Raw genomic sequence first — 16,358 nt, forward strand, 5'->3', positions numbered from 1 at the left:
AATAACAACAATTAAAGTGATATTTAATATGACAGAAGGATGTTGAGTGTGGAATGAAAAAACAGCCAAATCTCTCCCATAATCTTGATCTTACCCCTTGCTAAAATAATAGTGTTATGGTTTTTCATGATCTAATCATTTTGTTCAGACCTCCAGCTGAAATTGGTGTTTTTGGATAGTTCTGGGAAAAGTTTTTGCTTATAATTTAGCTCCAGGTTTGGGACCAAACTCACCTTTTTTTTGTTGTTATTGTATACCTTATTTTACATGTTGCTATTGCTTAATTCTAAATCTTTTGGCTTTGTTATTTGCCTGCCATGTCTGCTACAGACACCTCCTCATCTTTCATGGACAAATCACAAACATATAGTTATGTCATCACTTTTGTTTTCCCTTGACACTTATGCCCAGAGCCAGCACATACACTTCTACATCTTAGTAGAAAAGATGAAGTTGCACAGTCCTTGTGCTCCTGATTTTCCAGTCTTAGACTTGGCAATACTTTGATGAAATTCCCCAGAGCCTACAAGAGTCCCCATAAAAGTCGAACTGCCTTTTTACTTTGAAGTACATCTGCTGTTAATCCTAGAAGTCTCAGTGATGAGTATATGCAGAGTTGGAAGGGTGCAAAGAAACAACAGATAAATTATCATGAGGTACAAAAAAATTCTCTCCTTGAATCATCTTATATAAAAGAATCAATATCTTGTTAAATGAATGTATTTTTCTCCATTTTCCTCTCTCACTTATGTGCATGCCCAGAGAGAGGATTAATTCATATAGATGGTGGCTAATGTAAATTATTTTCTCTGTTTTCTATTCCTTGGCTTTGTACTCATTAAAATCCATTTTAAAGACTCTGGAAGAGAACAAAGGTATTGCTTAATAATACAATAACTAATCCATGTAGTTTTGTTTATTGCTTGTTAAAAAACCCAAATCATTTTTTGGCCTGAAGAAGAAATCTCCTTTTAGCATAGTGTGAAGTGCTTGTGTTTCCAAAATTAATCACTACTTTTTCAATAAAATTGTGGAATTTACTTGTTTTTTTTCTTGTTTTTCTTTATTATGTGAGTTTTCTTAAGATAAAAAGATGTTATTTTTATTGCCCATTAAATAATTCTCCTCTATTCTGACAGTTTTACATGTAGAATAACAAATTTAAGAAGTAACAGACATGACTCGGTAGTGCTCCAGCATCCTGTAAAAGTTAAAAAGGATTAGTAGGCCCCTGACAATGACACATCAGCTTTTACTGAAAGTAAAAGTCAGATTGTATCAAATCAGGCTTTTTTCTTTTTTGTTCTTTTTTCTTTTTTCTTTTTTTTTTCCTGTGCCACTGGCTTGTTAAAGACGGAAAAAACATTGAGGCATTATCATCCAGTGTTTTTCATTAGATTTACTCTAGGGGATGTAGCTTAAAGACCAAAATATTTCGTTTAAAATTTTGAAAAAGCTGTTTCGTATGAATACATAGAATAAGGGTCCTCACAGAACAGCAAGAAAAGACTCCTGCTGTTTCATGCCATCGCATCATACAATCCCACGTATATATTCAAACAACTTACACGTTGTAACTACCCAACTCTTAGCAGAAGCTGTTTCAAACCTAGAACTTCACTCTTCTGATGATATGTTTCAATCTGTGTTTATTCCCATTTCAATCTATAGTTATTCCCTGCCAGTCTGTAAACATTTATTCATGTGTCAACATTATCTTTTTGTTTAAATACTTCTTTAGATGCTTACATACTCAAGTACTTAGAAAACTGTGTTTCCTCTAAGCTTCAATTATGATGTTAAGTTATTCTCATCTCCTTTAATAAAACACACTTTCTTCACAGTCTTTCTTTCCACCAGTTCAGTTGGAGCAAATCTTTCTTGAACTTTTCTGGTCTAGATGATCAGAATTTCTCACAATGAGTATTCCATATAAGATTTCATCATTAAAGTGCTATACAATTTCATTAACGCTTCCATCATTCTCTTGAAAAGACTTCACCTGAAAATTGCTTTTGCTATCCCGTAATTGATGCTAGGAACAATCTAAATCTTATTTATGTCCCACAGTTGTCCTACAATTAACTAATGCATCTAGGTTTATCTTCTTTTTATTTCAACTTAGGGAACATATAGCTTTGCTAGAAATTCTTCCATCTAGCCTCCAATTGCTTAATCTTTTAAAATTTCATATTTCCTTTTCTTTTAAAATTAGTATTATAGACTATTCTATCAACATTTTACTGCTGCTTCTTATGTATAGCTTCATGTTGTCTGAACCTGCATCTTCTAGCAAATGAATATGATTATATCCTATTTTATATGTGAGCAAGGCGAGCACTAATGGTGTTGCCCTGAAACCATGAACTTCTAACTTACTTCAATAACACATAGGAACCATTTTTAGATTTGTATGCCTATGGTATCATCAGTTGCATCAGTTGTCGTAAAAAATTGCTTCTGAACAGTCTTTGAAGTTTGGAATCACCAGCAGCCTTCAACGGCTGGTCTGCTTTTACTCTGTATAAAAGACCAGTGCTACTGACCTCACCCCTGTAACCCTTGGTCCAGGTTTCAGCTGTGCATGGCACAGCACAGCTGCACCAAACTGCTAATGGACCTCAGACCAGTTTCACTGAGAAAATTCTTGTTAAGGTTTGAGAAAGCTTATATGTGAATTGATATACAGTCCTTATCACATTATTTGCTTTCTTTGGGCAAGATTATTCCCCTTCACAAAAAGTAAAAGTGTACCTTTACATTAGATCACAATTCTTCACTCCATATTTATGCCCCTAAAGAAACATCCTGTTTCCAAAATGCTGACTGTCAAGCAGTTTGGTATCATGAATTTTAACTAACCGTTTACTTGGAGTCCAAATAGTTACCTCTTTTTGTCTTCCTCTTTCCAGATGCTTTATTATGAGTCCTTCCTTGAATATTTGGAGTTTTATTAATTTAAAAGGTGAGCTTCACACCAAATGGGTTAGTTCACATAGAATTTTGTGAAACAAAAATAGGATGAGTTCAAACTCTTTCCAGAAAATGCTTTTACCATTCAAGAAATGAAATGTTGTAAAGGGTAAGAGTGGTGATTCAGAAAAGCTACAAAATGTTCTGTAGCTGAAAAACAGTATCTTAAACATCATGTGAAAGTCCACATACTGCTCATATAGATTATAGTGGCAATTTATATGCTGCTAGTACACTCTGCAGTTGAGAACCTACAGGGCTTTATATTAAATTTGTTTTTTCAGTCTATTTGTTTTCACCGACCTGCCAGAAAACCTTTTTATATACTCTAAAACTATTTATATTCAATAAAAGAACCTTTTATATATAAGTCCTCCTTCAAATAAAAGATTTTGGTAACACTGCACTTTCCTGAGTACAAAATGATCTCTTTAGTGTTTTAAAATTCAGCAAAAGTCATCGACTGTTTAAAAGGAAGCTGGTGCTTATGACAGCAAATACATGCCGACCGGCAAAGTAGTAACATGAAGTCATACTATAGCTGCTCTATGGTGACTGATTCATTGTAGTCTCTTTCCCCAGGAAACCTGATGAAAGACAAGGCAAGTCTGGAACAGCTTGTTCTTTTCACATCCTCTTCCTTTTGGAAAGAGTGAGGGGAACCTATGTAACGCTCCCCAGAGACTGAGTGGAAGACTCAGCATAAATAATAGGCAGAAATTTCTGGGCACGTGATTAATCCAATATGTTTAGAAATGATTAGTCATTTTTTTCTCTCTCTTTTTGATGGAAGAAAGGAATTTTTGCTTTTCACTCCATTATTTTTTTCTTAAAAATATTTCTCCTGAAAAATGAAATTAAGGTTCACTTCAGAAAAAATCCAGTGTTTATCTTTAAAAAAATTTGGAAAGAAAATGTGAAAAACTTTCAAACAGGAGGAAAATATTTTTTCTCCAAATTGGAGATGAAATGTATCTGCTGGAATAAAACTAGACATAAATATTGGTAAAAATATTGGGTTTAAGATTTTCCCCCTCCAAACAGCCCTAAGGAAGTACTAGGACTTAGATTAATCTTGGTAAATCCTGTGTAAATACTTTTTGTTTAGCTTTGGAACTTACGTGGAACTTTCTCTGACTTTTTTTTGGTTATATCACCTCTCTTTTTCTTTCATTGAGATCTTTGGTTTAGGCTTGCGATCTGTATTCTTTAGTCTGTTTTCTGATCTTTCCTTCTCTTGATTTATTCCTTTTATGCATGATGGTCAGGTCATTCAAAGGTTTAAATTATTTGTATCTTAGAGCTCCAAATTCTCTGAGGTAAAATTCAAAGTTAAATTTAATATGATCTTATTTTTGTTTATTTTTTACTGCATTGCTTATTCCTGGTTTTAGTTGTTATCTGTCTTTCTAATTATATTTCTAGATCAAAATACATGTTAAGCAGATTAGTGAAAGGCCAAGCTAAAAATATTCAAAGTTCAGTCTAGAAGATGATTCTTTGAATTGGTTGATCTGACCTAGGCAAAAGGTGTTACAGCTGCAAAATCTCCACTTGTAACTGTGGAAAAAGTCATCAAGTAGAAACTCAGACATTTAATGAGAAAACCGTAAAGAAATATCTCAGTTTCACAGATGATGTACTTTTTTATGTTTGAGAACTCAGACATAAAATGAAAGCAAAATCAAATTATGGGAGAAAGAAGTGCTTCTAAGTCCCTAATGAGGAGAAACATCTAAAAAAAAGTCTGAGAATAAGGCGATTTAGACATATTTTTAGGAACTGCACAAAAAAGGAAAAAAAATATATAGCTATGTATTATGTACACTAGTAATTCCCAAGGTGCATTACAATAAAGAGAAGTATCATTACTCCCATTTTACAGATATAGAAATGGAGATACTGAGGATGTTAAGACTGGGAAAGAGTCCAGCTACAAAACTACTAGGCAAAGCTTAAGACTTCAAAAAGCATTACAAAATTTCCTGTTCTGCATTGAGTCATCTTTGGCAATTTAAAAGTTGAAAAGAGAATGGAAGAGGAGTTAATCAGCACAAAACAAATTTTAGAGTAAGTGCAACTGGAGAAAAAAAATACAGTCATTGCCAAAGAGATAAATGATATGAAGACTTGGAGACATGAAGACTTGAAGATATAGAAGTTTTGCACAATATATTAGGTTACTTGTCAGAACTCCCTTAAATGACAGGCAAGCTCTCTGCCTATATCATCAAAGACCTTTGCTTTTAATATTTAGTGGATATGTTCAGGTAGAAAAGGCAGCATTGAGAAAGTATAATGCACCAACAAGCCAAAACATGGCAGATGTTTGATTGTGCATGAAGTCTACTGGGATTTCTACTGCTCCTATATATTACAATGAGTCTATATGAGGTCATTACTCAGAATATGTGAGGTGAAAGCAAGACTCCTGTTTTAGGAGACAATAACTTTTAGTGCTTTCACAAAGTTTCTGTTGAACAGATGTTTTACACTCAAATGGGAAAATACTTCTAAAATGCTGTAGAATAAAAATGAACAGAACAAGACCTCACCTCCACAACCACTTCTTTATATAAGAATGGATGGAGATGAAAACTTCAACTTGTAGTTGAAAACTGCAGAAATAGAAAATTATCTGAAATGCTATGAAAGGTACCACCTTAATAGACTTAAGGCAGTGAAATTCACTTTGGAACATTTGCCTTTAACTCCAATACACATAAAGTTTACACCTTTCTATTGCCTGATTTAACTTAGCAGATATTAATAAGATTGTACCATAAAACACTGCCTCAAGGGAACGCTTGCTAAAGATGTAAGGAAAGTCAAAAGGTGGGAGCTACACACTTAGCAGCCTGTATCTTCCTCATTCCTTCTTATTTTATAGGATAGGAGGTTGGATTAATTCTGCACTAGAACAATTGCAATTGTCATAATTGTCATAAAAGGCTCTATTTATTCACTATTTTTCATAGTATACTACTGACAGTAATCATACAGTGACCTAATTGTCCTGAACCCTTCATAGTCAGTATTCCAAAGAGATTATGTTCTCAACCATAGCTAAATATAACCCTATACAGTGGGTGATCGGTCCTTACAGAACAAGTACTGTATATAAGACTAAATTAAGTCAGAAAATAAGCCCCTGTGATAAAAGAAGAACAGTTGTAGGAGTGGATTAACACACAAGCTTTTTCCTTCTCTGGGAAAAAGGAGGGGTATTCTTTTTAGTCAGAACTGGAAGTGTGTCTGATGTTCTCAGGTTTTTTCTTGGTGCAGTCATACATACAGTATAGGGCTATCTACAGTCACTGCTCTGGAGGTTGATGCAGTGCCATGTGAAATTAGTAGAAGAGGTTCCATTGAATATAATGGATGCCAACCTGCGGTACTTTGGTTGGGCATAGGGCTCATTGAGCTTGCCATTTAGAGAAGTTTGCAAAGTACACTTTTCTTTTCCACTAGTTCTGACTGTCTTGAGAGCCAAATACACATCACTTCTTTTTTCAGTGCTTTTTTCAGCAGTGTCATATTACATTACCAAAAAAAAGATTGACTCCCCCTGTATAAAACCAGTAAGTGACAGCATAATTTCAGCTTTGTGCATTAGGGTGAGAGCTTCTGCATCGGAGATCAGAAACATGGTTACAAAAAGAATTTCATGGCACAATACTGGAGGATTTTCAAATTTAGCTTTTCAAATGTCCTAATCTGATGTAAATGTGTAAGAATAGATTTCATATAAATAAAAAATTATTTTATTTTAGCTCAGCTGTCTTGTCTGAACCATAGATGCTGCTGTAAGGTTTGTTTGTTTTTTAACTTGGCACACTCCTGAAATTATAGATGTGCAATGTTGTGCTGCGTTGCACCAAGAACCACCTTTGTGCTCCATGCCACATACAGATACACCTGAGAGCATTACAGGGGATGCTTTTTTAATAGTGATGAGAACTTGCACTTAGGCACATCAGAAACAGCACAGCTGAAAGGGAGCTGCTTTCAGCTCTGTGGTTCAGGTGCAGATCTTCTTCAGAGCTGTTGTTAACTCTGCCATCCCTCTGGGAGGTTGTTTGTCTCCTCAGCATGCAACACAGCATGCTTAGCTATACAGCTGGCTCACACCTGATTTTGCCTCTCCATCCTATGAAATTTTCCAAATGGTTCTTTCAGCAGTGCAAATGTTCTGTGCTGGGGTTTGTTTTTCACTGACTTCTCTTTCCTAAGAAAAGTTGAAAGGATACTGGCAAGCTTATTCCAGCTTCATCTGGTCTCTCAGTTAAATTTAATGTTTGAACCTTCTACTATTATTTAGTCCTTGATGTCCTTTCAATAAAGTTTATTTTCTTTTGGATAGTTTTGGATATATCAGGTGTCTTTTAATAATGGATGGAAGTATGTGTACTACTTTCCACACTGGGACAGGACAGACACAACAACTTCTGACAAGAAATGACAGTGAACAACATATCAGCTGTTCCTTGTGCTGAATGCAGAGTAAAAATCTGCATACATCCACAGGGATAACAAGTTAGCTACTATGTAAAACCTGCTTATGTGCAGACAGTTGGTAAATACAGTGTGATATGAACTGCAACATTGGCAGTGGAAGAAGCGTGACTGGTCTTATATTTATTGTAGGATAAAATGTGTAGAAAGACAGCTGATAGTTTGATAGCTGATAGACATGATAGTTTGCAACATGATGCAAACTTGTTTGTGTATCAGTGAAGACTGTGTTAGCTCTTCCATAGTAATTACCCATGTATGAGCTTTGCAGTGTTAATCTAAAGTGATTGCCACAATTTTATTCCATAAAAAACAGAAACAAACAAACAAACACTATTAAATACTGTATAACAAATAGTGGAACGTGAATTGCATGTCAGAGTTGAGTGAGTGAATGCTAAAAGCCATAATGAAGATGTATTTTATCCATTCCTGTACTGAAGGATTGCAAATATTTATCTCCTAATCTTTTCCAACATTAGTAAGTGTTTGCAATGTAGTATTATACAAAACCTTGCAAAAGAAGTTGACTTCTTCTGTACAAAGCCAGAAGATACATATGGGTATAAGTAAAAATAAGCAGAATATTTTCAAAACTAAGAAATATGAAGGCTTTGCATCAATATTAACCATTTTTGTGTTTCTGCATCCCTTCTGAAACTCTTCAGAAGAAACAGCTGAAAACCTTTTCATATGAATACACTTTTGTGAAAACTGATTTTCCAATTGCACTTAAATGAATATACAGTTAGACACTTTTGACTTTGTGTTCAGAAAAAAAATGACAACCATGACGCAAAGTATTCAGAACAGACTGATTTCATGCTTTTACCCTAATAATTGGTTTACTCATGTGATTTATTTCATAATGGTCAGCAAATTATGCTCAGATTCTAAAAAGTCTTTGACATAGTTGACTTACTACAGTAAGTCAGTAAATGAATAAAGCCCCACACTTTGCTACTAGAGCTGTTTAAAATACAATAATAGAGATAGTGCTTCTCAGGATTTAGCCTGACTATGAAATAATTTAGGAAGCATTGCTGTTTATTTTCTCTGACGATCTGTTTACTGCTTGCATAAGCTAAGAATGGATTCTTCACTTTGGTCATTCACTACTTAAGATTTTAGCATTTTTTGTATGATAGATCACCAAAGACCCATTTAGTTTGTATTCTTTCTCCTCAATTATATATAAATTTCTTCATTATTGTAAAGGACTAGAACATTCAAGAGTCAGGAGCCAGTTAAATATATTTGTTGTATTTTGTTGCACTGTTTTGCACTGACAGATGAGTCTCAAAGAAATAAAAATACAGTTCATATGAGAGTAGCTTATTTCAGCTCACTGGACAGAAATTTATTTTGCTTTCCCCTTTATTTTCTAAACAAACAGATAAATCTGAGTTTTAAGATCAGACAAAAAAACAAATAGAAATCAGACTATTTCCCTAATGAATGTTACTGTTTTAATGTTTTTTTTTCTTCTTATATACAAAATTCACATCTCAAAGAGAAGGTGTAGGTAGTCAAAGTTTGCCTAGCGAGACTTCAGAAGGATGAGAAAAGAAGCATTTAAAATATTCTTCATGTTGGAAAGATAGTCTATCCTTCTTTCATCTATCATGCTGTATAACTATGCTTTCAGTTCCTTCAGCCTTCATTTCTGGTATAATTATATGTCTCAGAAGGAATCCAAGCCACCCACTCTATTTTTCATCTATTCTTAATGAAATGAAACAGAAGAATAAAAACTATAATGCAAAGTGCTTTGAAATCTTATTTTGGAACACCGGATTTCTTAAAACAAGTTAAGATGTAGTCTTCAACATAGGTGTAATTCAGTTTTGCTTCATAAGCAGCATATCCATGCTCTGACCTTTATGGTTTTCAAATACCCTCGAATATCTACAGCAAAACGTTTCCAGATGATCTTATGGGCTGTGCTCTAGTTCTCCTTTGAGTATGGAGCTTGTGAAATCCTCATATCAGATGCTAGCAGTTGCACTTGAACAAAAACATTTCCCCTTTATTTCCACTTCTGTGAATAACATCCATTTTTCATTTGCTATATTAATCCTGGTCAGCTTTTAACCCAAAGCTTGTCATTCCCTTCTAGTCTATTTTCAGAAATCCTTATTGATGTATTCATCATATAGTGTATAAGATATTTGCCTCCCTTCTTTCAGAAGTGCAATTGCACAGATGTGCTAAACTGGCTGCACTTCAAGACATTAAGAGTAGTCTCTGGTTCAAGGAGGAATGGTGTGTTGTAAGCAGGAAAATACTGTTTTAATTAGTGCATCTATAGCTCTGACTGGGGACCAATAATTAAATCACTATGGTCCAATTATTATTTCAAACATATTCAGGTTTTATAACCTTCTGTCTAATACTGTAGCAATTTTACTTTTTTTTAAGCATCTGAATTGCATCATATAAACAAAAGCATGTGTTGACCATTCACGACAGGGTTGTGAATGTTGTTAAATGCTTTGCATTTTGGAGCGGGATGTAAACGGCCATTTCTGACACAATACATGAATCTGTAATACAGCACTGTTTGTCAAGGTGGAGTTTAGGTGGGATAGCCACAAGAATAGGACCACACCATTCAGGGATGTATAATCTAGGATTGATTTACTTACTAAGTGGGATAGGTGTTAAGGATGGATAGAGCTTTCTACGCAAGGATTTCTGTCCACACACACACACACACACACACACTTGCGGAGCAAAGGCTCCTGCCCCTCTGGCACCGCACAGACCCAGGGACCAGGGCACTCCTCCGGCCGCTCCAGGCATCAAGCCCCAGTTGGAGGCCCGGCCCCTTCGTGCAACAACTCCACCGTGGGCTCAGCCTGCTGCACCGACCTGACACCCATGGACGTGTTCTTGCCCCGCGCCAAGGGGCTATTGTTTTAACTGAAGATTAGAAAAACTGATTTGCCTAAATCCTGTCTATAATAATTCTTTCTGAGCTATTCTGCAAATGAGAGTGTTTCTTTTACCTTTGAACAGTCCCCTTATATCCAAATGGAATCCAGGAATTATTTCACTATGGAACATAGTCTCAACAATAACTTATGATTGCATTTTATTCCTAAGGAGCTTCTGCTGTTTCTGATATGTATACTTCAATTATTCTGTGTACAAATCACCATCTCAACATTATTACCTTTTGAGGTCTATTTGATTTTCATCTGTCACTGCTTAATCAGTAAGGAATAAAAGCATTTTCCTAAGCCAATACATTGCTGAAGGGAAAAAAAACCAAACCAAGACAAGAGAAATGCTAAATGAAAAGCTAGGGAGAATTTTTTTTGTGATATTAGCGTATTTTTCCTTTCTGAAATTTAAGCACAGGAAACAACAAAAGATTATTATATTATGTGAAAAATGACATTGAAAGAAAACTTTATTTCCCACTTAGGATAATTACCTTTTCTACAATCACTGTAATAGTATTAAGTCTATTAAAATTAGTGCTGATGACTGAAAAAAGATGATCCAGGACATGATGCAGCAAGTACCATACAGCTTTAAATTTTGTATAATGTTTAATTTATCAACAGTACCTTGAGGACTTTTTCTGTGCTGAACTAAAATTTTCTTTTGAGTGAGATGAATTACTTTTCCTACTGGTCAAAAATGTAATTTTCTGAAGAAAATGATTATTGTTATAAGATCAGTGTGTTTTCTTGATAATAACACTTCATGCTTGACTATATTGCCATTATTTTCCATTAACGTACTACTTTTTTAATAACTAATTAGAATATGAGTGTCAATATGAGAACAAAACCAACAAAAAATATGTCTACAGTAAAGGAGACACAAAAAATGTTTTTTTTCTGTGAGTCAGTGCTAGGGAGAGGCCAAATAAGAGCCAGGCCTAGAGTGCAACTCCCAGAGCACAGCGAACAGAGGCAGCCGTTTGCACAGCAGTCTCTTGGCTCTGCTTAGAACTTTTGAGGACCTTGTTGGAAGTTGTGGGGGCTTTTTGGGGACCCCCAAGGAACTAGAGGGTGATTGCTGCAAACAGGAAAGGGAGCTAGGCAAGGACAACTACAGGAGGCCTTAACTTCTCCTGGGTGAAGTTCCAGCTAGGTGTAGCTGCCACTAACAAGCTCTCTTGGTTGCCCCTGATCAGAGGGAGTTGGGGCCTTTGGTCCAGGTGGCCCTGATTAGGGTGGGTCAAGCACCCTGTGAGTCAGTGTTAGGGAAAGGCCTATACAAGAGCCAGGCTGAGTGCATAGCTCCTAGAGTGCAGCAAACAGAGGCAGCAAGCAGATGCAGCCGTTTGTGCAGAAGGGTGCAAGAAGGCACCTTCATTTCCAATCAGAGTAGTGTACACTTCCTCAGACAGGGTCATGACACACCACAGAGCACATTCCCCAGTAGCTGTTGGAGTTGCTGCATCAGCTGTGTCAGAGGCTTGGACCCAGACAGACCCTCTGACAGTAGCTGCAGCTCTACAGGTCTCAGGCTGCAGGGAGTGCTTGGGGCCTCTCCGGGAGGCCTGGGCTGGCAGTCAGCTCTCCTGCAGGAGGTGTGCTGCTGTTGGCGAGCTGTGTCGTCAGGTAAGGGAGTTACGGGAGGAGGTCAGTAGGCTGCGCAGCATCTGAGAGGATAAGCAGGAGATAGACAGGGTATTCTCGGAGACTCTACAGCTCCAGGAGTCTCAAGGCCCTGCAGCAGTGGAGTTGCCGGAGGGCTCTGTGCCGTGTGAAACGGTACATCATAACATCCTAGAAGAAGGCTGGAAACTGGTCACTGCTCGTGAGAGGAGAAAGGCTCCTACTCCTCCTGAAGACTTGCAGCTGAAGAACAGGTTTAGTGCCCTCCAGGATGAGGAGGAGATGGGCATGGCTGCAAGGGAAGCAACTGGGACAACAGACCCTGTGCCTTACGGGAACACCTGGAAGAAGCGGCGGGTGATTGTTGTGGGGGACTCCCTGCTGCAGGGGACGGAGGCACCTGTCTGCCGACCTGACCTCATGTCTACAGAGGTTTGTGGCCTGCCAGGGGCTTGTGTGAGAGACGTCATGGAAAGATTGCAAAGGCTTGTCCACAATTTGGACTATTACCCTCTGCTGCTCTTCCATGTGGGTGCTAATGACACCAAGGGCAAATTGGAGACCATCAAGCAGGATTTCAGAGTTCTGGGGATGGTGGTCAAGGGTCTGGGAACCCAGATCATTTTTCCCTCAATCCTGCCAGTGAGGGGGATGGATGGGAGGAGGAGGAGTAGACAGATTTTCCAAGTTAATGACTGGCTGTGCCGCTGGTGTTGGCAACAGGGTTTTGGTTTCTATGACCATGGGACCCTGTTTGAAGATCGACAACTGATGGGGAGAGATGGGATCCACTTCGCTAAGTGGGGCACGCGGGTCTTTGCCAACAGGTTGGCCAACCTGGTAAGGAGGGCTTTAAACTAGGAAAGACGGGGGAAGGGGAGAGTTATAGTGCCAGGGTAGCTGGCAAAAGACAGCTCAAGTCGGGATGCCTCCAACAGGTGAATGCAGCCAGGGAAGTGCGCATGGGATGTGGCTATGGAGGATCCTCTTGCATCCCTCCTGGGAAACCTGAATGCTTGATCACCTCTCTGAAATGCCTGTACACCAATGCACGCAGCATGGGGAACAAACAGGAAGAACTAGAGATCTGTGTGCGGTCGCAGGGCCATGATCTCATTGCCATTACAGAGACATGGTGGGATAGCTCGCATGACTGGAGTGCTGTCATGGATGGCTACATGTCTTTTAGGAAAGACAGGCCAGGAAAGCGAGGTGGTGGAGTTGCTCTTTATGTGAGAGAGCAACTGGAATGTATTGAGCTGTGCCTAGGGGTGGATGAAGAGTGAGTCGAGAGCTTATGGGTAAGGATTAAAGGGCAGGCTAGCATGGGTGACACTGTTGAGGGTGTTTACTACAGGCCACCTGATCAGGAAGAGGAAGTCGATGAGGCCTTCTACAGACAGCTGGAAGTAGCCTCACGATCCCAGGCCCTGGTTCTCATGGGGGACTTCAACCACCCCGATATCTGCTGGAAAGACAACACAGCTAGGCACAAACAGTCCTGGAGGTTCCTGCAGAGCATTGGTGACAACTTCTTGACACAGGTGGTGGAGGAGCCAACAAGGAGAGGTGTGCTGCTGGACCTCGTACTAACAAACAAAGAAGGACTGGTGGAAGATGTGAAGGTTGGGGGCAGCCTTGGCTGCAGTGACCATGAGATGGTGGAGTTCAGGATCCTGCGAGGAGGAGGCAGGGCGCTAAGCAGGATCGCAGCCGTGGACTTGAGGAGAGCAAACTTTGGCCTCTTCAGGGACCTACTTGGAGGAATCCCATGGGTTAGGGCCCTAGAAGGAAGGGGGATCCAAGAGAGCTGGTTAATATTCAAACATCACTTCCTCCAGGCTCAAGAGCGGTGCATCCCTATGAGTAGGAAGTCAAGCAAAGGAGGTAGGAGACCTGCATGGATGAGCAAGGAGCTCCTGGCAAAACTCAACCAGAAGAAGGAAGTATACAGAAAGTGGAAAGGGGGACAGGCCACTTGGGAGGAATATAGGAACGTTGTCAGAGTATGCAGGGATGTGACGAGGAAGGCTAAGGCCCATTTGGAATTAAATCTGGCAAGAGATGTCAAGGACAGCAAGAAGGGCTTCTTCAAATACATCAGTAGCAAGAGGAAGACTAGGGAAAATGTGGGCCCTTTGCTGAATGGGGTGGGTGCCCTGGTGACGAAGGATGCAGAGAAGGCAGAGTTACTGAATGCCGCCTTTGCTTCAGTCTTTATTGCTCAGGCCAGCCCTCAGGAACCCCAGACCCTGGAGGCAAGAGAGAAAGTCTGGAGAAAGGAAGACTTTCCCTTGGTGGAGGAGGATCGAGTTAGAGATCATTTAAGCAAACTTGATACCCACAAATCCATGGGCCCTGATGGGATGCACCCACGAGTGCTGAGAGAGCTGGTGGATGTTATTGCTAGGCAACTCTCCATCATCGGTATTTTCTGTAGATAAATGTTTTCAAAAGGTGCCATTCACAAAAGAAAATATACTTTGTCCAGGACAATATTTAGCTTATTTATAAAAGAAAATACCTTCTGTTAAAGATTAATAAAAACTTAAAGACAAGCAGAAACTCCACAAGAAAATGATGAAGATGGAAATACCTATTTGAAATTTTACATGTTATTTATCTTTAGGATGAATGGACTTCCCATCTTGAAGCCCAGGCTAGAAGTATAATAGTGGAATCACTGACAGATGCCTCCTTAATTACTACTATAACAGAAAACTGATGGTTGTTACAGTCAAAAAATAAAATGTAATAGTTAGGTTGGGTCTTCCTATCAATAAGTCTGTTTTAAAATTGTTTAAGCAGTAAGTAAGTTTAAATCTTTGTGGTACACAAAATCAGCTTCACTTCTGAAAGAAACAAATCTTCCTTGTATGCAAAACATTTTTAAAATAATATGAGAAGTGAGAATAAAGGCGGCCTGTAGAAAAGAAAACATTGAAAGAGAAGCTGGACATGGAAGGCACAGATAGAGCTTGTCAAGATGAAACTGATCATATTAAATGCTTCTCTTCTTCATTTGGCCAAAAAAAAAAAAGGCATAAATCACACATTTTTCTGTTTCTGATGTATCTGGAATGGTCCCCTTCAAAGCTGTAGTCCTTGCACAGTTAGGACAGATCATTGTCATGTACAAGAACAGAAAGAATCTGAAACTGTTTTAGAGTCATAAATAATGCTGTCTGGTTTTATTTTTAATACCAAAGCAGAACTACATCATCTTCAGTTGTCCCAACTGTGTTTTCATGCAGATACATAGCATTTATCATACATAGTAACACAAAAGCCAGGATCTCTGGGGCCATCTTTAGACATGGGTAGACAAGAGGCTGTTTTAGGTGTCAAACTGCTTGAGGCATAACAGCAGTCCCGATAAGATAAAGCCATGACCTTGCTACTTATACCCAAAGACTTCAAGAATTGGGCTGCTGAGAGACATGGGTGGTGTGGGGCAGAGACGAATGCAGGCCCAAGGAACATCAGATGGCTGGAGCAGTCCGGGGTGGCAGGGCTCAGGAGTGGTGGGCCATGGCCACCGGTGCTAGGATGCCTGCCCAGGACGGAGAACTGGGCAATGCCCCCGAGGACAGCTGCAGCCACAAGCCTCACGGTTTCTGTTTTCCAAAACAGGGTTGCAGAACCTCTCTCTGTATTTCTCTAAGCTGTATGGGAGCTCCTGCCCGAATGTAACTGTCTTTAAAGCAGCAGTGAATAAAACGGAAACAGGTTTATTGATCTTTTGGGTTTTGAGACTATAGATTGAAACTTGGTTTCCAGGCTCTTCCTTGCAATTATGAAAGCTAAACACTCGTGAGTGTGTGTGTGTTTATGTACCGATATGTTTATATATATACATATGCTTGACATTCTCTGATAATTACTGGTCTCCAGGAACTGTTGCTTTAATTAAATGTCTAGCACTACAAGATGTGCAATGAAATTATGAGTGTTGGCAATAGCTAGCAATAGCTGGCAATAGACTCAGATGCTTTAGTATTTTCAAACATCATAGGGAAATATTCCATAAATACAAGATTCCTGCCACGCACTGTAGACATTAGTCTAGAATGACTCTCACTAATCATTTGCTATAGGTCTTTTAAGATTCACCCTAATACTGAGGTCTAACATTGATCTAACAGAGATGTCCTGAGAGCTAATAGACTCTTTATAGATAGACTGTACCTATTAATTTATAATAAAGGTATTTTCTATCCTCACACTGAATAGAAAGCAACTGGTACAAAGGAGAAGAAACACTTTTGATAACCACTGGCTGCTTTTCTG

Source organism: Apteryx mantelli, chromosome 1, assembly GCF_036417845.1.
Source record: "Apteryx mantelli isolate bAptMan1 chromosome 1, bAptMan1.hap1, whole genome shotgun sequence".
In the NCBI taxonomy this organism is placed as follows: domain Eukaryota; kingdom Metazoa; phylum Chordata; class Aves; order Apterygiformes; family Apterygidae; genus Apteryx; species Apteryx mantelli.